The following is a 26,459-nucleotide window of genomic DNA, read 5'->3' as shown; positions in this document are numbered from 1 at the left end:
ATAGTTGCACAAAAATCTAGAAACTACATCTCAAAGGCCCGTCTTAACATCTGCCAATTACCCCTACCCTTACCCATGTGTATTTCCACAGCCCCAGGTTTTACTTTTATGGTCACACTTCCCAGCAGTCTTCACAGAACTTAATGAGCTCAAACTCCAAGTTGTTTATTTTGCATCTGGTCAAAAATTTGACCATATTTCAACCATATTTCCATTGTAAAGGGAGAAAAAAAATCTAGTGTGTGGCTATCAACAGGAAATATGGAAATATGAGAAGGTCATTTAGTTCTGCATTCTGGATGGCAAGAGGTATCATGATTAGAGGTCACTAATTATTTCTTTATCAACTAACTAGAAAAGGTATCCAGAGGCAACTGTCATTTATCAGAAAAAAACACTTTCCACTCTGCACGTTAAAAGGTAAAAGCACATTAATGAGACTCATGGAGACCTTGAAGTGAGGATCCACACAGGTCTGCAGCATGCCCACCTCTATCGCTCTTGTCAAAGACACTAACAAACAACCCTTCAATTGGCTGGGCACTCCATTTACTATTTCTGCTGTTTGGCTGGTGGTGAGGGACAGGGCAGGAAGAGGCTACAAACCCCAGCCATAGTGCATCTTGTTGGTAAAGGTATAAAATCAGAATACACAGGATATTTGCTAAGAACACTCAGTAATTAGTGAAAGGAAACATCATGGTAGATGCAAATGATTAACTGGGCTAAATATAGCAAAAGAAACGACGCGCTGACTCCTAGACATCTTTAAATAACACAAACACAAAGTCGCCATGTAAAGTCTGCACGCAGCTTAATGGGAAGAATAGAAAATAGTAAGATAGTCCCCTAAGCAGTACCTCAGAATGAGGCAAGGTGACCAATTGCAAATGTGGCACACACCTGAACAAGGCAAAGAGCATGCTGTCGATGAGCACAGACAGCGCTAACATAGTCAGACCACAAAGACTGAGGGGAACCAGCATGGTGGATTTGGTCGGGTTAAGAAGAACCTTAGAAGCTAGGTTCAAGGAGCTTTCAACTTTCTGCAACTGGACATTTTTCCTACACATAGGAAAATACTAAGATTTATATACATTTTTTAATTCTGTAAAAGATAAATGGATGATAGGTAGGTAAGTGATAGACAGGTAACATGCATATGACAGACAGATGTGTCTAGCAAAACATCTGGCCTGCAGAAGGCATGTAATACTCTGACCACTACAAAAGACATGAAAGTCAGTGGGAACTTTAGAGGTGGGAGGTTTGAACATAATGAGATTAGGAGCTGACTGTAGGAAATACTCCAAACAAGACAAATGGGAAGACAGCAGAAGACAGAAGGGCAAATGGTCAAACCCCTACCTGGAGGCTGAATGGAGGTGAACAGAGAGCAGAGCTAAGAGAGAGGGTTGGCCTGGGCACCAGGGGAATGCAGGTACCCACTAAGAAACCTGGCCTCTTCTCTCCAGATACATCTCCTGAGAACATATAACTCCTTCAGGCACAGGCAAATCTCATGTATGCACATGTGTGTGTGTGAAGGCAGAGATTTAGAAGGTAACAGGGAAAGTATATGCACAGGATGCTTGGAGGTCAATTGTATGAAAATGACATGCTTCTTTCCAAATATTATATCACCAACAGATGCATGGGTGGCTACCTACCATTCACCCCCATTCACTGCCCCCCACTTGCTCCAGCCCCAGAGGTAACAGCCCCAAGATAACAAAAGTGAACTCAGCAAATAACATAACCTCAAATATCTGAATAATCATTTGGGCACACATCCAAACTTTATGAACTAACTTAACATATACATACATACATACATACATATACACACAAAACTTTTGGATAAAATACAATGAAAACATAGAGGTTTTCTGTGAATTACAGTGTAAGTGTAAATGAGTAGAAAATGTCACAGCTATTGGGGACAATAGTGACTAATTCATCCTACCCTACTTATATTACAAATGAGGACAGTGACCATGGCAAGCTTCATTTACATGCAATGGGCTTAACTAAAGAAGCATCCCAAACCATGTTTTCTGGAACTCTTTGCCCCTGGGCGGAGTGGTAACTGTTCTATGGCATAGCACTCAAAAAAAAGGGGGGGGGGGCGTAGGAATCCATAGTGAAATAAATCAGAAAAACATGGATTAGACAGAGTTAAATAGTTATTTTTGTTTGTTTTGGTTTTTGAAACAGGATTTCTCTGTGTAACAGTCCTGGCTGTCATGGAACTCACTTTGTAGACCTGGCTGGCCTCAAACTCACAGAGATCTACCTGCCTCTGCCTCCCCAGTGCTGGGATTAAAGGTGTGTGCCACCACCATTCAGAGAGTCAAACAATTGACATCACATGGACTGTGTTCAACTTTTTCTAAATTATTTGACCAAGAGACCTATTTCTGGAGATGAGGAATTGAGACAAGGGTCTCATTATTTAACCTAGAATGGCTTCAAACCTGAGATCCTCCTGCCTCAGCCTCCTGAGAACTAGGACATAGGTATGTGTCACCATGCTTGGGCCCTCTTTTTCTGATGGAATATGTACTTAAAAGACTCTCCATTAGATGATCTCTGTGCCCTCTTACATTTACCAAATTCCTGTGTTCATCGGAGACACCACCTCGAAGGCCTTCTTTCCTGGATAGATGACAAAATATAGATTTCCAGAAATGACACCCATCCATCTCTTTCCTCTCCCCTAGCCTGCTCTTTTTCATATAAACATATCTTAAAATTATACAGACAGAAGTGGGAGGTCAAATCTAAGATTGAAATACTATCAGATCAGACTTCAAAAGTAAGCAGAATGGAAGCTTTTATATTGTTATTTCAAGTAAATGTTCTAGAAACAAATGCCTGGAGTTCACATTTTATCTGTTCCTCGGTAATCCAACTCCTTAGGACAAATTCTAGCAATTCTGACAATAGCAGGAGGGCACAAAGGAAGAAGCTCAAGGAAAGAGAGAATAAGTATCTAGGGACTGGGGACCTTCCAAAAGCCCTTCTCAAATAATCTCAGTTCCCATTAGCCTAGACATTGTTTCTCCTTCAACCTATTTGATTTTCCTGTTTCTACCCCTATCTTTCTGCAAGTCTTCTCTTTTCACCACGTGATTAGTTGAGTTATATGACACATTGGCAGTGAGCCATAGCGTCTTCCCAGAACACAGCCCACTTGTCAGGAAACCCCGCCTGGTTTCCAGAGCAGGAGGATGGTAGAGAGGGGAAGAGCAGAGCCCCCACTCTGCGAGTTCTAACAGCTTACAGGGATTTGAAAGCCCAAGCATGCATCTGTCCACAAAAACAGATGCTACAAACTACACGCAATTTCATAATTAGTAACACATATTTTATGAATGTATTTATCTCCATACACAACACTTACATTGTCCTGAGTACAACAATCTTTCCCATAGTATCAGAGTTCACAGATCCTCTGTACATTCTTAGACTAACATACAGTCATATTGAAAGCATACAGTACTGTCTCCTACAGTACTGTTAGATTTCCCAAACCTTCCTGTTTCCCCACCTGCTTTCCTCAGTGTTAAACAAAGTACATACTGAAAACCTATGATACTTACCAAAATCACAATTCTTACACAAAATCACAGAACAGATCATAAGAAATTTCAAGTAGAAAAAATCATTTCTGTACACAACCTTCCTACTCCTGTCTTTACGGATACAATTAAGCAAGAAACAAGTCATATGAGTGTTCAGTGTGATCTCTCCTTTGACTCCTGTTACAAGCTAAAAGAGAGAAGGGTCAGGTTCTGGTGTCTCATGGTCAGTCAAGTGTTCAGGCTGAAGCCTCCCCACTTCCAGGCACCTTCCTTCACCTTTTCTCTATCTACACTGGCAGCCAGATCCAGATTGGTGCTATAAATACCACTTATCTCAAAACTCTGATCTCAAACATGCACCTTTTCAACATCTCTGCTTAGAGCTTGCATCAACAGCACCTCCACCCGCCACGCCAGTAGTCACCATCTCAAATGCCAGTGTTCACCACACTGTTACATCAAACCCCCAAAGGTCAGTCTGACACATCTATGTCCTCACATCCCACATCTTAACTATTATTAATTCTATCAGTATTAGCTTCAAAATATGTCCTAGAGCCAACAATTCTCACCACTGCAATGTGAGTCACCATCACTGTCTCAACAGAAGCACCAAAAGGGCAGGAGCTGTGATGGTTGTGTTGCTGGGTCTGCTGAGTCTCGCACACAGCTTGATAACCTGTGAATGAACGCTAGATAAATGACAAATGGGGATGACTACGTGAATACTGTCTCAGAACAGACAACAGAAAAAGTTAGGTCTTGAACCCAGATCTTCAGCTATTAAGAACAAAACTGCTTCCAGTGTGCACGCTACCTCTTGAAGCTTTGAAGAAAGGGTATAGGCTGCTTCTACTTTCACTCTTGTGCTTGTGTTTTCCTTACAGATCCAGATATTTTCTCCTGTTAAGTCTTCTGCTCTGGCCCTGAGGAAACACTGTGAAGAAGTGGGACATCCATGGAACATAGCACACTACCTTCCTAGTAACACCTTTACAACTGGGCTTGTTTGAGGGAAAATTTATTCTCTTTTGAGAAGAATCTAATTCTTAGATTTTATTTATTTTTGATTTTATGTGTATGAGTGTTTGCCTGCATCTGTCTATGCATCCATGTGTGTCTGGTACCTGAGGAGGTCAGTAGAGGGTGCTAGGTCTTCTGGAACTGGAGTTACAGATGGTTTTAAGTCTCCGTGTGGGTGTTGGGGATCAAACTTGGGTTCTTTGCAAGAGCCGCAAGTGCTCCTAACTTTTGAGCCACATCTCTAACTCCTGAGAAAATCTTATTTTTAAAAAAAGAGAGACTAGAAGGCTGAAGAGGTAGTTCAAAACTTAGCACACTTTCCCTGTAATCATGGGGACCAGGATTCAAGTTTCAGCACTCACATAACAAGCCAGTCATCCTGCACATGCCTATAACTCCAGCTCCATGGAAGACAGAGACAGAAAATTTTCTGGGGCTTGTTTACTCCCAGTCTATCCAAGAAAGTGTGAGCCCCAGGGTCAAATAGAGACCTTGCCTCAATAAAATAGGCAGAGAATGATAGACAAGGACATCTGATTCTCTCTTCTGGTCTCCACATATGTACACAGATACTCAGACACACAGATAAATAAAGCTTGGGGAAGGCAGGAGGAGTTACAGTTACAGTCCATGCCTGTAACTGCAGCACTTGTCAGGAAAAGACAAGAGGATTTCCATTCCAGCTTGGGTGATAGATAAATTTCAGGTCAGCCTGTTTCACAAAACCAAAGAGACAAACCTGAGACATGGCTAGCACTGATTAGATCATAGGAGCCAGTCATCTTGTCCAATTCTCAACTGAAAAATTATGACATAGGGATGGGAGCAGATGTTTTAGAAAAGCAGAAACACATGTAACCGTTGCACATAGATGTCCTCATGCATTCCTGCTGGTGTCCTCAAACAAGAAATAGTTACCCGAAAGTGAAAAGGCTATGTTCTGTGGGAAAGATTACACTGCTGTAGAGTTATAAACCTCTCAGCTTTCCTCAGATCTGGAGTAAAAGGGAATTCAGAAAAAGTTCAGGATCCCAAAATTACAGGGTCTGTCACAGTACCTGCTCTGAATTTTGTACTTTTCAAATGCAGTAAGAATATACATATAAGATGTGTTAGAACACACTCCCAGTCCTGTCATGTTGAGATCTTCTTGACTTTAGAGACTGACCTCCTGAAAATTCAGGGTTACTCTAAGAAAAATCAAATACAAAAGTGACATGAAAACATGATCCTTTATTGAAAGATGCTTCTAATAAAAAAAAAAACACCAAGTAGTAAGAACTACCAAAAAAAAAAAAGAAGCTAGCAAAACTATGCTTACACCAACATTACATTTGCTAATTAATAAACATAGAATTATGAAGCTTACTTTGTTCTTCTCATTAGCCTAAATCCTTCTAGGTCGGATTTTTCTCAGTTGGAACCTGAAACCTGCTCAGAAAAATCTGGTGTTTATCAGATATCCAAAGATGGGACAGGTAAAGAAAGGATAGTGATAACAGAGTCTCTTGATCCCTTAACTGAAAGAGCAATACAGACACTTTAAACACACCCATCTTCTCTAGGGAGTACAGGAATGTGGAGGAGTCAAGTAAGGACCATCCAGGTCAAAACTTTAATATACCAATCCACAATTCTTACTAATTCTTTGAATGTAAAACCTTCAGTAGGCCAAACAGAGGGCTCATGTTTCTTGTGCTCAATCTCATGGCACTGAACCTCTCAAGACAGCATTTGCAATTGACTATATAACCTTGTTAATCTCAACATGACAAAGGTTATTCTACTAAATTACCATTGACACTGTTCAAACTTTCAACACAGTCAAGTTTCTATTCCATTTGCTTATGGATCATCAACTATGTTTTGCTTGAATTCCCACATTTAGGGAAAATGGTAAAGAGTCTTATCTTGCCTGGTCTCCATACTAGCAAAATGCTATTTAAGTAATTTTAATTAGGCAAATGCAAGTCTGTTAAAAATGAAAGGATATGCCGGGCGATGGTGGCGCACGCCTTTAATCCCAGCACTCGGGAGGCAGAGGCAGGCGGATCTCTGTGAGTTCGAGACCAGCCTGGTCTACAGAGCTAGTTCCAGGACAGGCTCCAAAGCCACAGAGAAACCCTGTCTCAAAAAAAACCAAAAAAAAAAAAAAAATGAAAGGATATACACATCCCTATCCTTAGAAAACAGTCTTGAGCCTATGTTCATAGCAAGCAAATGCACACACATGCTTTGCTCAAATGAGCTTTAAATGCACACTCTATCTGTAAATATGACCTCTAGCCAGAGAAGTTGCATGATTAGATGTGACTATTCGCTAGTCCAAAGGCAAACGTACTGAATTTCCAGACAAAATTCCCATACAAGGTCACAGGGTTCATGAAGTCCTACCATCAAAAGCCTCGTTGGAAGTTGCTATGTATATTCTTTATTAATTAAATTAAATTAAAGGCCTCCAGAGTTTCTACTTTTTGAACTTCTGATAATTATATCAAAATAATGTTGAAACTACAGTGCTCTTTACACACATGTATAATTTAATATCTGACTTAACCCAAAAGACTCTTTTTTATTTTTTATAAAAAAACAACATATCCACATAGTTTATTTCTCACAGTTATCCCAACAATTGAACATTTCAAGAACATACTGCAGATAGATAAGAAATGTACAAAATGTTTCAAATGATTCACAAAGAAATCCAGCAGCATAAAAGAATGCTTGTGAACTCTTGCTCACTGTGCAGACTACATTTAAGCACTCATTAAATAGTAATAAAAATACAATCTTTTATGAATCTTGTGCTGATTACAAAAGAGGGAAAAATGATCACTATATGATTTTTATATTAGGCAGTTTTCTTTGACGAGTCGTATGGACAACTCCGAATACAGAGGCAGAAGGCTGTGGATCTCAGAGGGATTAATGTTGTGACTCAGACTTTACACAGTCTACCACTGGCACTCTTCACCACAGTCTGTACACATCACATGATCATCTTTATAACATGACTTTAAAAATATATCTGCGTGACTTTACGACATTCGTACCCATGAGCTAGTTGCGGAAGCAAAGCACAGCCACCTCATGCTTTGCTCTTGGTAAGGACAGTTCATCGTGATTAAAAGTTAGGTATCAAACCGTTACGCAGCTCCAGACTACTATAGGCCATCAGTGACCACTGGACAGAGCTCTTTTAGAGTACACATCCTAAAAGCAAACACCAGCATTGGTTAGAACTTCGTCTATGAGTCAGTTTCTGCACTGAAAACTATTTTCACAAAACTGAAAGCCACTAAACTGACTTAATATAAATACCTTGTCTTCCATCACCATACTTATGACCGAGGTCTTTGAAACCTTTGGGCTTTACTCTCTCGTTAACGCGTGCTCTCGTTTCCATCTCACTCATCTCAGATCACCACCTACAAGGCTTTATGGTGGTGGTGAAAATCTCACCAGGGAAACACTCAGCTGTTGATCTACAGCCACACAGTGCATAGCTGTACTTGACAAGGACACTCGGGGAGCTCTCATGCTGTGCGCTGAGAACTAGTGCCGACACTCTCCTCCAAGTCATCTGTTGGCTGGGAAGTAGTTGGGGTCAAGATAACTACAACTAGTGCCCTGGGACACACAGTAGTCTCTAAGAACATCTCTGACTTATAAACAGGCTCTAACTGGTGGTCATCCTTGTGAATATCTGTTTCGTGTGGGCAGTCTGAACAAGAGTCACAGAAATCCAGAGACATTTCTGGAGGACAGTCCTGGCAGTGCCACCGGACACCCTGGGTAGGTTCTGCACCACAGTTATCACACTTAAAGCCCACATGCTGCACAAACCCACCTTCTGCTTGCATCTGCTGGAGCTTCTGCTTCTTTAACTTTTTAAACTGTAATAGTTCTTTATATTCAGGCAAACTCCTATACATGATAGGAATGCTTTCCTCATCTGATGCTTCCTCAGCAGGAGTGTTCATGTGGAAGACTCTTTTTTTTTAAAGTCTATTATATTTATTTATTTATGGCCGGGTTCATGCCATGGCATGAATGTAGAGGTCAGCAGATCACTTGCAGGACTCAGCTCTCGCTTTTTACCATGTATATTCTGGGGATAAAACTCAAGCTTGGTGCCAAGATTCCTTATCTGCTGGGCCGTCTTTGGGGCCTATTAACCCATAAGATTATAAAGTGGTTTATTAAGTATCTTTAATAAAACAAGAATATACTTTTTGTTTGTTAAGTTTTTTAAGACAGGGTTTCTCTGTATACCCATGGCTGTCTTAGACTTTGTTCTGTAGACCAGGTTGGCCTAGAAATCAGAGATCTATTTGTCTCTGCCTCCTAAATGTTGGGATCACAGCTTTCCAGAGACAGTGAAGATGGACCATGAATTTCTTACGGGTTAAAAAAAAGGGAATTGTGTTCAAATGCAATGCACTGCTCTTTTTTTTTTTCTTAAGTTTATGGTGCTGCTCCTTGAAAATGTGTATGTTTCTGGCCTCTGTTCTGAGGAATGTTCGTAAGGAGGAGAGCCCCTGAAATACAATCTTCTGCTGCCTCCTGACTACTTGGAGATTTGTGGTGATATTTAGAAATATCAATATTGGCCATTCTGCACTCAGGGCATCAGCCTAAGATGAAAACTGCATCCCTGTTCTCAGTTTTCCTCCACAAAGTTATTCCCCTGCACTTGCTCATGTGAGTATGCACTTCACATTCACGTTCCTCTCCCTCCCTCTTGTCCTCTCTGTATCTGTCTCTGTCCCTGTACTTGGCATTTACTTTCTGACACACGAGCCAAAATGGGAAATTAAAGGGTCGATGGAGATGGGTCACATTAAACCAAGACAATTATTCAGGAGCACAGAAATAATACTCATCCACTTATCAATTTAGTTGGAGAGATGAGACTTAAATAAAATTGAGTAAAACTGCCAGAAAGCATCTAAGCAACACTACTATATTTGGTGAGTGTTTTAAGACTAAAATAATTAGTTCAGAAAATCTTCCTTCTGTGGCATTAATCATGAGAACAAGGTGAAGATAAAATTTTTCATTTGACCTGGGATAGGAGGGTTAAAGGGGGTGTTATTAGTAACACCCAATCACAGGCATGACCAGGCAAACAGGGTCGTATGGCCACATAGCTGCTCATCACCATTTCATACCCTTATCTCATCTATTTCCTCACCGTACCTCTGCATCATCACATAGAGGAGATCGGTAGCACCATCTCCATTACAAATAAAGTATGTGCCAGGGACTGAGGGTGTAGCAATTGCAGACTGGTATATAAAAGGCTCCTACATTCAACTCCCAATATAGCAAAAAGCAAAGAAAATGCATGCCAAAGAGATGAGTCAAGGAACTCACCCAAGTTTACAAAGAGTAATTAATACTGCAGCTAAGACTCCAGCCAGGTCTGCTTGCTCCCTAGCCAAATGCCCTATTATTAACTAATCTAATGACCTGGATCAGCTCAACAACAATGAAAGCAAACAGAATTTCTTTCTTTTACAATAACAGCAATAAGCTTTTACATGTCTCGAGAAAATACTGTCCTGAAGGCTTCAAATGGAAACATATATCTAAGTTTACATATTGATTTTTTTGTTTGTTCTGAAGGATTTTTTGTTTGTTTGGGGGTGATATCTATCTTCCTTTCTTCCTTCCTTCCTTCCTTCCTTCCTTCCTTCCTTCACAGATCTCCCTATGTAGCCCTAGCTAACCTGGAACTATGTAGCTCAGGCTAGTCTTGAAGTTATGAGTGATCTTCCTGCCTCAGCCTTCCATTTTGTGCCAGGTTTACAGTCATGTGACACCATACCACCTACAAGCCTACATTTTGAGCATCTCTACTTCTAAACACAGCTCTCACAGGTCTCAATGGAAGAAGAACCCAAGACACTCTTGGATTTTCCTTGGACTGGTGCTGAGCACAAGCATCAGAAAAGGTAGCAGACATCAGTTCCCAGAATAGAAACAGCTCTTTGTAAAAGCAATGGACAGTCCTAAAAAATTAAGTCTTCAGTCTCTGAAGTTGTCTCAGAAATGGCTGTTCCTGCATGTAGTTTGGGGCTTTCCTAATTGACTGGCTACAGAGAAACGGTTTCAAAAACAACCCTGCATCCCAAGTGTTGCCTAGTCTTTAGCTATTCCACTGCATGAGGTAAAAACAGGCTTCCTCTCAGATACCCTGGATAGTGGGGTGGACAGATAACAGACTGTTCAAATTGGAATACAAAAGTGAAGCTGGGTGATAATCCTAACTATGCTGGGAAGTTAGACTTAGAGTGGAATGCCCTGCCCATGGCAGATTTCACAAACAACGAAGGGGAAGTCAGTTGCCATAAGGCTCACTTACATAAGGACTCAGTTTTGGAGAGTATTATTCTAACTATTTGGAGAGTATTATTTTAACTAGGTACCAAAATGTATCAGGCTTTTTTTCTTTTAGGCCACCACCCAGGTCCTAAATCATGACACAGAGACTTATTAGTTTTGAATATTCAGCCTAGTGTAGGCTCATTTCTGGCTAGCTCTTTTAACTTAAATTAATTGGTTTCTCTTTATCTACCTTTTGCCTCAGAGTTTATTGTGTTTTTTTCTGTATAACTTACCTTCACTGTTTGTTTTTCTAGGCCTAGCTGGCTGGTGCCTGCCTGGCTTCTTGCCCCAGTACAGGTCCCTCATTCTCTCCTCCTCCTCCTCCTTTCATTCCTCCTTCTCTCTCAAGCCTAGATTTCTCTTCCTATTTATTCCCTCTGCCTGACAGCCCTGCCTATCCTTTCTCTGCCTAGCTATTGGCCGTTCAGCTTTTTATTAGACCAACTAGGTGCCTTTAGGGAGGCAAGATGAAACAAAACCAACACATCTTTTCATAATTAAACAATGCAGCATAAACAAAAGTAACATAAAGTTAAAGTAATATTCCTCAGCATAAAAAATGTAAATTTGCTCAGTTAAAATAATATTCCACAACATTCAGTTTCATTCACACATTTGTGCGTGCCTACTGTGTGTAGATATTCTGTACTGTACTGAAGCTCTATGGAAGCAGACTCAATCCTGTAATTCTAGATAAACATTGAGTAGGCAAAGTTCCACAGAGAAAAATATGGGGCTGATATGAACAAAAAAATAATAGATATTAAATAGGAAAATCAGGTCAGACTGGAGGTAAGATATTTCAGGCAACAGTTAAGAGGACGTCCCTCCTATGAAGTTCAGAGCAGTGCACTAGGGCACACATGCGAGTAGTGGCCAGAAACAGAAGGAAAGCAGTGAGGAAGAGGCACGCCAGACTGGACTCTCAGTCATGCTTGGAAAATAGAATGTTATAAACACAGGTGGAGGAGGCCACTGAAAAGCTAATTTAAGAAACCTCCATATTCACAAATCATTTAAGAAGAGCAGCAGACAGAAGATAGAGAACAAACATAATGGTCCAAATAAGCAATGCTGCTGATCTGGCTGCCAGGTAATACTAGATGGTTACTGCTGTCTTCTGTGCCTGTCATGACTGCTGTGCACATGAACTCCCAGCAGCTTGAGTTACCTGCAGAAAATCAAGCCAGTCAATATTCCAGGATAATGGGGGAGGGGTTCCCACCCCTAGCTGAGGAGTGCCAGTAGATGGCCCTGCACCCTTGCACATACAGACAGCACTAAGAGGACTCAGTGAGTTGTAAAATAAAGGTTTAAATGATATGAAAGTGGGATGAGGAGATGTGATGAATGGGGATCCAGGAGAAGAGGGAGAGGAGAGTATGGATACATGTATGAAATGGCCAATGAATAAACTAAAATCTTTTTAAAGAAAGAAATTATGTGGGGTTGGAGAGATGGCTCAGCATTCAAGAGCACTTGCTGTTCTTACAGAGGACCCAAGTTAAGTTCCCGGCTTTCACATGGCAGCTCACAACCATCTATGTAACTCCAGATCTAGAGGATTCGACACCTCTTCTGACTTCTGTAGACACCAGGTATAATGTGGTGCATATACACACATGTTGATAGAACACTCATACACAAAAATAAATCTTTTTAAAGATTTTTAAGAAATTAAGCTGAACTTAACATTTACAAATCCCCACACATTGAGCTAGGCACTAGAGGACAAACAGAATTCACTCAGCGCCTTACAGAAACTGAAATCTAACTAAAAAGACAAGGATGGTAACAAGGGTAACCAGAGATATGGAGTAAAAGGCCTACGTTAAACAATGAAATGCTTTTGCTGTTAGACATTTCAATATCTATGAGGGAGAGCACTAACATAACTTTAGAACTTTAGAAATAAAGTTCTGAACTAATGTAGAAATAAACAGTAGGAAAAAAAAGAAATAAACAGTTGGGAAAGAATAGCCATTCCAAGAAAGAACTACTAAAGATGAACAAAAAAAAATATTTACACAGCTATATTTAAAATGCACCTATATTAATTAAATGATCTTTTCTGAACATACCATACAGCACAAAACTATAATCTCTTCTAGACTTAGAAGCAGTAAGTTGGATTCTATTAAAGGCCAGTATAAGCTACATAAATAAATAACCATGTAAATTTGTATCCCACTTAGTAGCAATGTGATTTTTGAGACAATTCTTTCACCTGCCTCTTTTCACTGGAAAGTGGAAATGATCACATCTCTCACCTTATTTGTAGACTGAGAGTAAATGAGTCAAGATCCCTGGTTACAATGACAGTAAACAACAGTCTCCAAAATTAGTCCCTGAAATCCCACTAAAATAGAAGTTATAACTTTATTCAAAGTATTTATGTAAAATAGTAGAGTTAAGGCTTTTTTATTTATTTAAAGAGCAAATCCACAAATGGGTGATGGAAAGATGACAGGCGAAGCTGCAGTTACCATTAAGAAGCAAGAAAACGGATGTGTGGGAATAGGAGAAAGAAGGCCAGGCTGACAACGGCAAAACAAACAAGCAAGTCAATGTCAGCAACAAGACCTCAACGTGCACAATTGAAATGCACTCTCCAGAACACCAATGACAAGTGGAGAAGAGAAGACGTCTCTAAGAATAAGAACCATTTCCCAGTCTCTAAACAAAAGTTTAGGCCACCCAATCCCAGAGACTTCTCCCCAATAACGGAAATGTTATGCGTCTATCCTGTCTGCTATGGTAGTCACCGAACACTGAAACTGTGGCTACTGGCCCAATGACCTGACTTATTAAATATTTAGAAATTCAAAATGAAATGAAGGTTGAGGGTGTCACTGAAGCACATGTTTAATATGAACAATGCCTGGAGTTCAACTATCAACACCAGAACAAAGTTAAATGATTGCTATGTGGCTAGTAGCTGTGGCTTGATCATGGTGGGTATAAAGGCTTATTTTCTGGGAAAGATATAGAGACTAGAAATACCAGGCAAGCCAGAGGAACCTCAAGCACATCAAATGTTCGTCCAGACACTCTGGGTGCTGCCAAGTTTCACCCTCATTATGGTCTCAAAGATGTGGCAGTCATTACTCAACTCTAGAAACTGGAGGAATATAACCATCTCACCAGAAGAGACTTCAGAATACTAACAGCTAATAGTTCAACCCAGTCATTCCAGTGAAGTTCAAAGTTCAGAAGCCATAAGCTCAACACCCAGCTCTAACAAACAGCTAAAGTAAACAGCTGTCTGCAGAATGTCTCCAAAGCAGACAGAGAGAAAGGCAACTCACTATAAACAAAGGCTCCATAGAGAGTATGATATTTTTCAAAAAGATAAAAGAAAAATTACCAAGAAGAAAAAAGCAGTTTCTTAAGTTACATTTCAGAGAACAAAACAACCACTAAAAGAAAAAAAAATGGAAATGAAAAGGCAGACTGGAAAGGGGCCTTATGGAACTTTCTAAATTGATGCAATGTTCTGTTTTGTACACAACTGTCAAAATAAAGCACAAGCACTTGGGTTTGTACACTCTAGTGCACACAAGATTATACCTTAGTTGTTACAAGGTTAACTTAAAAATTTAAGTCAAGGTTTGTCCTTGAACAGTTTGAAAAGAGACAAGAAAATAATTTAAAGAGGACCAATCCAGACAGTGACAAATCTGAGTTTCTAAAGAAAAAACAAGAAACAACAGAAGACAGAAAATCATCAGCAAAACCAAGAAAGATTTCCCAGAAGAGAAGGCCACAAGTAGCTGGAAGGAAAAGGCTGACACAAGAGAGGAAGATAGGTCTGCTCTGGGCTTTCCTGAGAATCACAAAACACTGGGAACAAGTCTGTGATCTTCCTATAGGGAATAAAGCATGCCACATGCTGAAACTGAGACGTTAAAATACTTACAGGCCTTAAAACAGCTGCAGAGAAGAGAAGATGAGGACATCATCATCCAAGGCTCTCAAAATTCATACGGTAAAATTTCCAACCTAGAAGTTTATAAGCAATCAAATCACCAACAATGAATAAAAAAGGGGAATCAAAGAATATTCATTGAGTATCTCAAAATAATTTACCAAGAAGCTAATAAGCAACCAGAGTCAATACAAGAAATGACCAAGCAAAATGGAATACAGGAATTATTCACTGGGGCTGTGGTGGCCATTCGCTATAACCAGGCCACACTTAGTACACTGATGTTCAAGAGATAGAGACCAAGCCAAGGATAGTGATACACATGTATTCCCAGCCCTCGGGAGGCTGAAGCAGAAGACCAAGAATTCACAACCAGCCTGGGCTACACAAGATTCCATGAAAGAATGGGGGTAAGGAGGCTGTTATGCTGAAGGCTGTCATCAACAAGATCCCTGAAGACTGTGTATCAGGGCCCAAACGTCTAGGTAGCTCTGGATCACATTCCTAACTAAATAAGGCCTTTCTTTATTATATTTTAGAGTATCAGGGCTCTAGTTCTCCTTTCCATGTCTACTCTCTGGCTCTGCAAAGAACATTTTACAGAAGCATTCTGCTTTGGCCTATGATGGAGAGCTGGATAAAAGCCAAGAAAAGCAGCCACTCTCCTTCCCCAATTCCAAATAGCGGAGCTGCTACAGCCTCCAGGCACTCTGAAAAGCCCTGTCTCCATAACTAACTCATTAAAAGGTCCCTACATTAAGTCTGATTACATACTGGATACTGACTTTCATCAGGGACATGATGGTCTAGGAGTCTCTAGCTAACAAGGGGAAACAAACCATTCCTTACATACCCTGGCTGGCACTTGCTTACGAAAGAAAATGACTCCCAGGATAGCCAAAACAATCCTGTACAATAAAGGAACTTCTGGAGGCATCACAATCCCTGACTTCAAACTCTACTACAGAGCTACAGTACTGAAAACAGACTGGTATGGGGATAAAAACAGACAGGAGGACCAATGGAATCAAATAAAAGACCTGGATAGCAATCCACACATCTATGAACACCTGATTTTTGACAAAGAAGCAAAAAATATCAAATGGGGAAAAAAGGCATATTTAACAAATGGTGCTGGCATAACTGGATATCAACACGTAGAAGAATAAAAACAGATCCGTACCTATCACAAAACTCAAGTCCAAATGGATCAAAGATATTAATATAAAACCAACCAAACTGAACCTCATAAAAGAAAGTGGGAATTAATCTTGAATGCATTGGCATAGGAGACCACTTCCTAAATATAACTCCAGTAGCACAGACACTGAGAGAAACAATTAATAAATGGGACCTCCTGAAACTGAGAAGCTTCTATAAAGCAAAGAACACAGTAAACAAGAAAGACAAAACGGCAGCCTACAGAATGGGAAAAGATCTTCCGCAACCCCACGTCAAACAGAGGACTGATCTCCAAAATATACAAAGAACTCAAGAGACTGGCCATCAAAAGAACAAATAATCCAATAAAATCAATGGGGTACAGACCTAAACAGGGAACTCTCAACAGAAGAATCTAAAATGGCTGAAAGACACCTAAGGACATACTCAATATCCTTAGTCATCAGAGAAATGCAAATCAAAACAACTCTGAGATTCCATCTTATACCTGTAAGAATGGCCAAGATCAAAAACACTGATGACAACTTATGCTGGAGAGGTTGTGGGGAAAAGGGAACACTCCTCCATTGCTGGTGGGAATGCAAGCTGGTACAGCCCCTTTGGATGTGGCGATTTCTCAGAAAATTAGGAAACAACCTTCCTCAAGACCCAGCAATACCACTTTTGGGTATATATCCCAAGGATATGTATATACCACATGGACATGTGCTCAACTATATTCATAGTACTATTATTTGTCATAGCCAGAACCTGGAAACAACATAAATGCCCCTTGATCGAAGAATTAATAAAGAAGATGTGATACATTTACATAATGGAGTACTACACAGCAGAAAAGATAATGACATCTTGAAATTTATGGGTAAATGGATGGATCTAGAAAACGTCATATTGGTTTGAGGTAACCCAGACCCAGAAAGACAAATATTAATATATACTCACTCATAAGCGGCCTTTAGACATAAAGCAAAAAACAGAAACAAAAAACAACCAGCCTACAATTCACAACCCCAGAGAACCTAGACAACAAAGAGGACCCTAAGAGAGATAGATATACATAGATCTAATCTACATCCGTAGTAGGAAAAGACAAGATCTCCTAAGTAAATTGGGAGCATGGGGACCATAGGAGGAGGTAGAAGAAGAGGGGGGAAGAAGGGGAGGAAGCAGAGAAAAATATATAGCTCAATAAAAACAATTTTAAAAAAGAGAAAAAAATGAAAGAAATGACTAATGCAAAATGGGTATGATTGCTATCTCTGGGGGAATGTGAAAGAGAAGGATACCTGGAGACTTCCTAAAATACTGGCAACATCCTTTTTCTTACACTGATTGGTGGACATGTAAGCATTTTTCTTTAATTATAGAGTTATAATTCAAGTAATCTTCTATATGTTGATATAGTTTTCAAATTTTAAAATCTTCCTCCCAACTAGAACTGGACATAGTAGCATAACTTGCAATTCCAGCACTGGGAAGGCTCAGACAGGAGGATTATGAGTTCAAAGCCAGTTTGGGTTACAAAGTGAGGCCCTGTCTCAAACAAAATAGCATAAAATAGAATCATATAACAAAGCCCTCTCCCAATGAGATTAACAAGATAGTTAAAGCCCTGATGTAAGGGACTCTACAAGTAGACATACCTCAACATCAATCACCTCATCCTCTCCAATTACAAAACACTGTGTTCACTTAGAGCTAGTCTCAAAGGGTAGAAGCCTTCTAAAGCTCTGATGAAGCAAGAATTTCCAATTGTCACTTTGTCCTTCACTGACAGTGTGTGCTTCCTAGGGCAGACAGACAGACAGACACATACATACATACATACATACATACATGCAAACATACATAAATACCATTACTTTTCCTAATGATGTTTCCCTCCTCCAGACTTTAATTGCCTCCTAAGCTAATTGGGATGGGGTCTGACGAACATATATTGTCTCAGAAGAGTTCTCACTGGGGTCCTCTTCCATGGGGGTGGGAGAGAATAGGAGAAATAGGTGGACCTCCATGATTAGCAGAAAAGTGGCCCCATGACCAGAAAGTCCCTTTCACTATGGAACCTGCCTGAAGTTTTCCACTTCTGGCCACCATGGAATATTTTGCCAGCATCCAGGGCTCTAACTATGTCCTCATCCTCTCCAACAGGGTGGCAACCAGCAGTACATCCAGATGAAGCACAATGACAAGATCTTTTTTTTTTTAACAAATAGTGAAAAAAATCTTAATCATATGTACTGGAGAGGCTGGAAACATTGTACAGCTTACAGATTATACCCTGGAAAATGTGCAACTTTATAAGATAAAGAATGGATATGAATTGTCCACCACAGTAGATGATTCCCAGTTGAAACCGGCTGGCTGCCTTTGAAGTTAGACCGTGTAGCCTGTGAACCTTCTTCCAGCGGCTATAATGAGCACAAAGGACCAGAGCTTTACTACATGGACGACATGACAGCCCTCCTGATTCTCAGCGTCCCTGACCAACACTACAAAGCAGCCGTCTCACATGAGTACAGGGGACCTCTTAGGAAATGTCTGCAGGAGCTCCAGAAGCACTTCATCTTTGTCACTAACAAAAATGGCATCCACGGCCTGGAGAACATGTCCTTCTCTAAGCATGGACTCCCTCCTACTTGTCAGCAAAATTGTTTTGAAGGGCTCTTTTCATTTTTCCTACTCCTTTGGTGAGCACTCTTGATAGGCAGTTAATTCAAAATAAAGCTGAATATAGATAAACTTAAAGAACAAAAAGAAACAAAGAAAAATGGCTAGCTCCATACAGAAAATTCATTGTGATATTTCCTGATTAACTGAGCCAAACAAAACTGTTGGGCAAAAGAGGAGGTGTGCTACCAAGGATAATCCTTGCAAAGTATTTACAAGTTTGAAAACGACTAAACCAGACTTTAAATAAAGTATAATGTATGCGGAATAGTGATAGTGGGACCTCTTCTCTATTACTGAATCTTTCTGAGCTGGGTAAGGAACATATGCCCAATGAGTTCTAACCTTGTCTACCCTGTCTACTTTGGCTCTGGGTAGGTCAGAAAAGCCCCCTAACCTTCATTTTTGCCCCCCCCCCCTGTGAAACTGTGGACAGAATAAACAACTGTGAAGCTCCCTCAAGGTCAGCAGGAGCACATTACAATGCGTTCTCACTTGTAAGGACTACCAGAGGAGAACACATCTATTCGATGCAAAACTGCCTCTAATTTCCAGCTCATAAAAAGATTCAGGAGACATGACTTCAAATTAAGGTGCCTTATATACAGCTTTAGTTATAAAAGCTTTTTATTAATACTATGCTTTAAAACAGTTAAATATGCCAGGCGGTGGTGGCGGAAGTCTTTAATGCCAGCACTTGAGAGGCAGATCTCTTTGAGTTCTAGGAATGTTACACAGAAAAACCCTGTCTCAAAAAAAACAAAAAGGGAGAAGGAGGGGGGAGGAAAAAGAGGGGGAGGAGGAGGAGAAAAAAGAAAGTTAAACATATCCAGTGACTTTTAACCTGAAAACTTCTAAAGCCAAGAAAAAAAAATTAAGTTGAACCTATGCCCACTTCTATTATGATTCCAATTGTTAAAAGTAACTCATAAATGTATATGACTCACACATCCGAATACAATGAGGCACTCCTTTATCATTTCATCTTCTGCTGCCAGTAATTCCACCTTATGGAGTGCCAAAGCTCTTAATAAGTATAGCTTGTTTCTGGCTATACTCCAGAAACCAGCACAGGACTGCTGCGGGAAGGAAAGGAGCCTAAAGGAGGATTCCTGGGCTTTGGACTATAAGGTCCCAAGTCAAAAATGTACCTTCTTCACATCTCCATAAGCAGTGGCTTAGATTTCAGACACCTGAAACATATTAGCTACTCCTCCAGCTTGTGTGGTCCTTTGACATTTATGAAGTGCCTCACATCTATCAACTAAATCAATCCCCAGCAACCTGTTATAGTGCTTAGAAAATACTACTGCGTTGACGTTACAGGGGAAGAACAGGGGTTCCAACTTTAAATGACCTGTCCCAGGGTAAGCAGCAGCCAAATGCTGGGAAGTGTCCATTTCTGACCAAATTGGTTTGTGATCTAAGAATAAGAGTAGGGGTAGCTCAGGAGCAGAACAGTTAAAACCTAACCTTTTGATATTTTTGTTATTTTACTAAGAGGAGGAGTTCAACTTTTCAAAAACACAGTGACTTCCTTGTCCTTTTCTTATCTCCTCTGTACCCTGAGCTGGTGGATGCACTACTTTCTAAGAAAACATCGGCTAATGCAAGCTGATATAGTTGAGTAGTAGGGTGGCTCACCCCTATAATCCCGCACTTGGCAGACTGAGGAGGAAGAATTACAAGGTTCAAGCCAGCATGGCTACATCATAAATTCAAAGCTAATCTAGCCTTCACAATGAGACCCTGCCTCAAAACAACAAACTGTACAGTATGAGAACCTGAATTAAGATCTCCAGCACCAACATTAAAAAGTCAGGCTTGGCTATAGTTCAGAAGCAGGACATGAAGGCAGGCAGATCCCAGGGCTCACAGACCAGCCAGTCAAGCCAGTTTCTTAGTGAGAGACCGTTTCTCAAAAAATAAGGTGGAGAGTGGCTCGAGAAGATAGCCTGGTCTTCTGGTATTCACTTCTGACACCCACACGTGCGTATCCTCTTCCCACATACAGATACTAAAGACAAGGGGAGGGAGGGAACAAGAGGGAGATGGGCGGGGGAGGGGGGGGAGAGCAGAGCATACTAGGGGCAGGGATGAATAAACATGCACATAAAAAAAATGCCAGCATTTTTTTTGCTCCCATCTCACACAAATCTAGGGAGTAAACCCTGTCTGATTTCAAAATGAAGAATGAGAGTTACAACTGGAACAAGATGCAGTGACAGCTCTGTGGCCAAATCCAATGCAGTCCCCTCCTGTCACCTTTCTCCACCTCAGAATCAGAACAGACGAGATGCCTAGAGAGAGAGATAACAAGGCAGAAAGACCAGGAGTGCAGAGGTGCCAGACAGAGACAGTCTACCCAGGAGTACTCGATACCAACTGCACCCTCTTCCATGCCTAAGAAGACAGTTCTTGACATATGTTCTCACACAGAAATCACTGGCTGCAGCCTAAGGAGTCGGTGTAGCCAGGAAGATGATGTCATCAGATTGCACGGGCAGCAGAAAGCAGAACAGCTCAGCTTTCTCTCCAGAGGTAAACCCTGAGACATTCCACAGTCCTTCCTGAGACACAGCTGGTTGCAGCCCCTTCAGACACAAAAATTCCCTAAGCATCAAAAGGTGGTATTAGGTTCCTTATATGGTTGGTTCTAAGAAAATACAATATAAAAACAAGCCTTACCATAAAATATTCTCCTCACTTAACTACTACAGAACCACTAACGGAGACTGTTCCTCTACTGCAGTGGCTCTCAACCTTCCTAATGTTGCGACCCTTTAATACAGTTCCTCATGTGGTGACCCCCAGCCATAAAATTATTTTGTTGCTACTTCATAACTGCAATTTTGCTACTGTTATGAATCATAATGTAAATATCCGATATGCAGAGGGTGTTAGGCAACCCCTGTGAAAAGGTCATTCAATCCCCCAAAGAGGTCATGACCCAAAAGTTGAGAATGGCTGGTATACAGGATCAAGGTATTTCTCCTTGAATTAACCATTTCATTAGCAGCTACAACTGATAATAGCTGGGGATATGGAAATTTACTGTCTCCTTACCTTTAATTATACATAAAGGGCTGGAATCCCCTGTCAGTTTATCCAGCCAAATTTACAAGAAGTCACAATGAGGGAATTTCCAAAGCCTCAGACAGAAGCATAAAGGCCAGTTATCTATTCATCTCAGTTTATAAACAATTTCACAGCTGACTAGTACTAAAGCTAAGAGAGAGGAAGATCTCCCCTCCCTTCCTCCACTCTTTAAACACTAAATATGAGTTAGGTTTTTGGGAGCCATGCTTTTCAAATGCTACTGTTAGTAGCTAAATTCATAGAAAGCTGGAACTTTCTAGTCAATCACTAAAACACAATCAGAAATCACTTGTCAAGTTTTAAAAACAAATTTCCCAGTCTTAGCTCAGATGAGGTCTACCTTATGATTTGTGTAGAAAATGGTAGGTGAACAAGCCAATCAAGAATACCATCTCCAGGGAAAGAGGAACAAGCCTTCAAAAGTGGCAGCTGATGTCAATCAAACCTGGTATAAAGGCTATTCTGTGTCTTTTGGGCTGTGTGATCCATGGCACTTGAGTTCTGAGGACTCCTATTTCCACATCTCTAATACCAAGTCCCTCTCATCTAATTACTGTCAAAGACCAAACAGATAGGAAACTAAATAAAAGCATCAAGTACTAAATAAAAGATAGCTATTAACTACTGAAAGTGTAAATTTGGAATGCAAACATTGCATGGATGGTCACAGTAGGCACCAGCTCTTGTCCACTCCCATGCTCACCCTTCTCATCCATTCCTCCACACAATCCTAGGCACCCCAGCCGGCCACAGAACACAGCATCATCAGCACTGCATTAAACACTTTCCTGTGTCAAGATCACCTGCAGCCATTTACAGCCTTGTGGAGAAAGTTTCTCTTTGATTCTCTAAATTCCAGTCTCACTAACTCTTACTATTTTAGCCCATTATCAACTACATCAAGGAGCGAGAGATGAGGTTCAACATAGAGAGCTTGCCTACTATGTGTAAGATGCTGGGTTCCACTCTTACCTCACAAAAAAGAAGTGTTTGACCAGGTGGTGGTGGTGGTACTCAGGAGGCAGAGGCAGGTGATGTCTGTGAAAAACAGACAAAACAAAACCAAAGTTTTAATTACACCACAATTACAAATAGTTCTACAATATCACTGAAGCAGAACTGCAGAAACTTGAAAAGGTAAAACGGTGAGTGGAGAAATAACAGAAAACTTTACTCGTTACACAGTACACAAGCATTCCAATACTCTCCAAAGAAGCTCAAAGGGCAACCTATGCCACAAAGGAGAGCCCCTGTTTTAAGATTTTCTAGCTTGGAGTACTGTAACTAAGCATTGGAACCAGCTCACATTCATTCAGACCATCCTCTTCTCTAAACCTGTAAAATCACCAGCTAAAAACAACCCTTCAATCAAGTAAGTTTAGAGCCAAGGTCACATATGTCATCACTTCAATTCTTCCCACATACTTCTTAGCATTTGGCCACATCTAACTAACGCAATCAATACAGGAGACCAATGGTTCCCAATATTCCCTCAACTCCTGTTTCTATTCTTGTAATACCCTCCCCTTTACTTCCCTGAAATGAAAATTAAATTTGTGCACTATATGCAATGCATATAATTTCAAAGAAATCAATAGAATTAACTATACAGGAGAATTTGACAAATAGAAGCTATAAGAATATGTATTCCACCCTGTATGTTCTGCTGTGAGTACACCAGAAGAAATCATAGTCTCTCCCTTTCAGCAATGGTAGAAAGTGAGTGCAACTGTAATACAGCAGACAGATCCTGGCATGTCCATTTTGGTGACAAAAATACAATTATTTATGAAAATATTCAACAGTTTTTAACAGAGTTACAGAAAAATAACATGAAATATATAGAGTATATTCACTCACATATAGTCACATCATGGAATTTTTTTCTTTTTTTTCTTTTTTTTAAAATTTATTTATTTATTAAAGATTTCTGTCTCTTCCCCACCACCGCTTCCCATTTCCCTCCCCCTCCCCCAATCAATTCCCCCTCCCTCGTCAGCCCAAAGAGCGATCAGGGTTCCCTGCCCTGTGGGAAGTCCAAGGACCACCCACCTCCATCCAGGTCTAGCAAGGTGAGCATCCAAACTGCCTAGGCTCCCACAAAGCCAGTAGGTGCAGTAGGATCAAAAACCCATTGCCATTGTTCTTGAGTTCTCAGTAGTCCTCATTGTCCGCTATGTTCAGCGAGTCCGGTTTTATCCCAGGCTTTTTCAGACCCAGGCCAGCTGGCCTTGGTGAGTTCCCGATCGAGCATCCCCATGTTCTCAGTGTGTGGGTGCACCCCTCGCGGTCCTGAGTTCCATGCTCATGCTCTCTCTCCTTCTGCTCCTGATTTGGACCTTGAGATTTCTGTCCGGTGCTCCAATATGGGTCTCTGTCTCTGTCTCCTTTCATTGCCTGATGAAGGTTAATATTCAGGAGGATGCCTATATGTTTTTCTTTGGGTTCTCCTTATTTAGTTTCTCTAGGATCACTAATTAAGGCTCAATGTCCTTTGTTTATGGCTAGAAACCAAATATGAGTGAGTACATCCCATGTTCCTCTTTTTGGGTCTGGCGTACCTCACTCAGGATAGTGTTTTCTATTTCCATCCATTTGCATGCAAAATTCATAAAGTCCTTGTTTTTTACTGCTGAGTAGTACTCTAATATGTATATATTCCATACTTTCTTCATCCATTCTTCCATTGAAGGGCATCTAGGTTGTTTCCAGGTTCTAGCTATTACAAACAATGCTGCTATGAACATAGTAGAGCATATACTTTTGTTGTATGATAGGGCTTCTCTTGGGTATATTCCCAAGAGTGGTATTGCTGGATCCAGGGGTAGGTTGATCCCGAATTTCCTGAGAAACCGCCACACTGCTTTCCAAAGTGGTTGCACAAGTTTGCATTCCCACCAGCAATGGATGAGTGTACCCCTTTCTCCACAACCTCTCCAGCAAAGGCTATCATTGGTGTTTTTGATTTTAGCCATTCTGACAGGTGTAAGATGGTATCTTAAAGTTGTCTTGATTTGCATTTCCCTGATCGCTAAAGAAGTTGAGCATGACCTTAAGTGTCTTTTGGCCATTTGAACTTCTTCTGTTGAGAATTCTCTGTTCAGCTCAGTGCCCCATTTTATAATTGGGTTGGTAGGCCTTTTACAGTCTAGTTTCTTGAGTTCTTTATATATTTTGGAGATCAGACCTTTGTCAGTTGCGGGGTTGGTGAAGATCTTCTCCCAGTCAGTGGGTTGCCTTTCTGTCTTAGTGACAGTGTTCTTTGCTTTACAGAAGCTTCTCAGTCTCAGGAGGTCCCATTTATTCAATGAGGCCCTTAATGTCTGTGCTGCTGGGGTTATACGTAGGAAGTTGTCTCCTGTGCCCATGTGTTGTAGAGTACTTCCCACTTTCTCTTCTATCAGGTTCAGTGAGTTCAGATTGATATTGAGGGCACAAAAACTGCTTTAAATAAGATGGAATTAGACTCTGAAGATTGCAAACAGGAATCTTTCCTTGCAAGAATGTTTGGAGAGATATCTGATAGTCATGTAAGCTAATGGGAGGCTTCCTTTCACAAGGCTGTCCTATGTACATTATAGGATCCCTGGGCATGCTCTCTCAGTGTTCATGGGATCTGAATTCTATCAACAGAATAAGGCCTTGCAGAAGTCACTGTACCAGCTATGAGCTGCTAGGATGCCAAGTAGTCTTGTTGCCTTGTATGTCTTGCAGTAACCTTAGATTAGGCTTCGTCCCTAAGCAGGTGCTCAGTAGATCTGAGAAATTAAGTAATAGTTATTGCAAAATCAGTACTCTCAAGCAAAAGGGAGATAGATGGCTTTTCTCAGATTAGAAAGTGGAAGTGTTGACATCTCACATTCAGAGACACCTAGTAATGAACCTTCCTAATAATGAACATCAGACCAGGTCAGCAAATACACATGAGAGGTGGGAGATAAATAGGAGAACACAAAAGTCTCTGAAAGTAATGTAAATTCTCTGTCCAAAACTACAATAGTGGATATAGCATGCATTATGATATATTCACCCAAACATGAATATACAAGAGTGAACTAATATTAACGTCAACAATGGACTCTGGATAAGAGCTTCATAATAAAACAAACAAAGGTACAACATTGTGATATGATTTCTCTAAACTTGGAAATGGCTTTAAAATCCACCCCAGAGTGACTCTAATGAGTCCTGCCAACTGACTAGGCTTCCTAACCTCAATAATATGGGAGAAGACAGTCAGTAAATTCAGAAACACTTCCAGTGAGGATGCAGAGCTCTCTACCCTTGAATCCCAGAGTCGCCACTACCATCACCTGGGCACCTGTTCTGCCTTGAGGTATACAGTGCTACACATTTGACTCTTGAACAATGACAGGGCAAGATAATAATTCCTACTTTTCATGGGAGTAAATGAGACCTAAGTCCAATAGTAAGAACCTAGAGAGCCAGATCTAGCTCCAGCCTTCTATTAGCCAGGTTTGTCTCTGCTGCAAACTGCCATGCCCAGACAAGGCTCTGCTTTCTCATACTCAGAGAAGCAGCATACCCAGAAGTAGCAGGGTCACTCTCGTTTCTTA

At 40.6% G+C, this 26,459-nt stretch overlaps 1 protein-coding gene across 1 annotated transcript in view; it reads right to left on the bottom strand.

Annotated features, from left to right (window-relative positions):
• Jak1 (Janus kinase 1) overlaps positions 1-26,459 on the bottom strand; it is a 116,369-nt gene that overhangs the window by 53,713 nt on the left and 36,197 nt on the right. The window contains exons 2-3 of the mRNA XM_041652827.1: positions 22,855-22,920; positions 14,923-15,005 (exon numbers count right to left, since the gene is read on the bottom strand). The gene's annotated coding sequence lies outside the window, so the exon portion shown is untranslated. The remainder of the gene's footprint in view (positions 1-14,922; positions 15,006-22,854; positions 22,921-26,459) is intronic.

The sequence above is a fragment of the Microtus oregoni genome, unplaced genomic scaffold, assembly GCF_018167655.1.
Source record: "Microtus oregoni isolate MIOR12 unplaced genomic scaffold, Mior012 000005F_ref0000423, whole genome shotgun sequence".
Taxonomy (NCBI): domain Eukaryota; kingdom Metazoa; phylum Chordata; class Mammalia; order Rodentia; family Cricetidae; genus Microtus; species Microtus oregoni.
This window is presented reverse-complemented; position numbering and strand designations above follow the sequence as displayed.